Below are 1,620 nucleotides of genomic sequence, written 5' to 3'. Positions count from 1 at the left end.
ATTTCTGTGTTGTCTGTTGTTATTTCTCCATTTTCATTTCTAATTTTTTATTGATTTGATTATTCTCCCTTTTTTTCTTGATGAGTCTGGCTAATGCTTTGTCTATTTTATCTTTTCAAACAATGAGCTTTTAGTTTTGTTGATATGTGCTATACTCTCCTTCATTTTTTTCCAATTATTTCTGCTCTGATATTTATAATTTCTTTACTTCTACTAACTATGGGGTTAATAATTTCTGCTTTTTCTAGTTGCTTTAGGTGTAAAGTTAGGTTTATTTGATGTTTCTCTTGTTTCTTGAGATAGGCTTGTATTGCTATGAACTTCCCTTTTAGCACAGCTTTTACTGAGTTTCATAGGTTTTTGATTGTCATGTTTTCATTTTCAGTTGTTTCTATGCATATTTTGACTTACTTTTTGATTTTTGCCATGATCTGTTGGTTATTCAGAAGAATGTATTTTAGCTTCTGTATGTTTGTGTTTTTAACAGTTTTTTCCCCCCTGTAGTTAACATCTAATCTTACTTCATTGTGATCAGAAAAGATGCTTAAAAGTATTTCAGTATTTTTTTTTTTAATTTACCATTGATAGATTTATGGCCCAGAATGTGATCTATCCTGGAGAATGTTCCATGTGCACATGAGAAAAAGTTGAAATTCATTGTTTTGGTTGAAATGCCATCTAGATATTAGTTAGGTCTTACTGGGCCATTGTATCATTTAGAGTTTGTGTTTCCTTGCTAATTTTCTGTTTGGTTAATCTATTCCTTAGGTGTAGGTGGGGTATTAAAGTCCCCCACTATTGTTGTGTTACGCTTAATTTCCTCTTTTATACTTGTTAGCTTTTACCTTATATATTGAGGTGTGCCTATATTGGGCACATATATATTTATTATTTTTACATCCTCTTGGATTGATTCTTTGATCATTATGTAATGTCCTTCATTGTCTCTTCTCACGATTTGATTTCAGTCTGTTTTATCTGAGTATTGCTACTCTGCTTTCTTTTAGTCTCCATTTACATGAAATATTGTTTTCCAACCTCTCACTTTCAGTCTGCATGTGCCCTAGGTTTGTTGTGTGTCTATTATAGACAGCTCATGTATGGGTCTTGTTTTGTATCCATTCAGCCAGTCTTTGTCTTTTGGTTGGACCATTTAACCCATTTATATTTAAGGTAATTATTGATAAGTATGTTCCCATTACCATTTACATTGTTGTTTTGAGCTCTATTTTTATAAACTTTTTCTGTGTTTCCTGTCTAGATAACATCCCTTAGCATTTATTGAAGAGCTGTTGTGGTGGTGCTGAATTCTCTCAGCTTTTGGTTGTCTGTAAAGCTTTTGGTTTCTCCTTCATATCTGAATGAGATACTTGCTCAGCAGAGTAATCTTTGTTGAGGTTTCTCTCTTTCATCACTTTAAGTATGTCCTGCCATTCCCTTCTGGTCTGAAGAGTTTCTATTAAAAGATCAGCTGTTATCCATATGGGGATCCCCTTGTCTATTATTTGTTGCTTTTCCCTTGCTGCTTTTATTTATTTTTTTTTAATTTTATTTTAAACTTTACATAATTATATTAGTTTTGCCAAATATCAAAATGAATCCGCCACAGGCATACATGTG

Source organism: Bison bison, unplaced genomic scaffold (assembly GCF_000754665.1).
Source record: "Bison bison bison isolate TAMUID 2011002044 unplaced genomic scaffold, Bison_UMD1.0 scf7180017849678, whole genome shotgun sequence".
Taxonomy (NCBI): domain Eukaryota; kingdom Metazoa; phylum Chordata; class Mammalia; order Artiodactyla; family Bovidae; genus Bison; species Bison bison.
The sequence above is the reverse complement of the archived record's forward strand: the minus strand, read 5'-3'. Positions refer to the sequence as shown.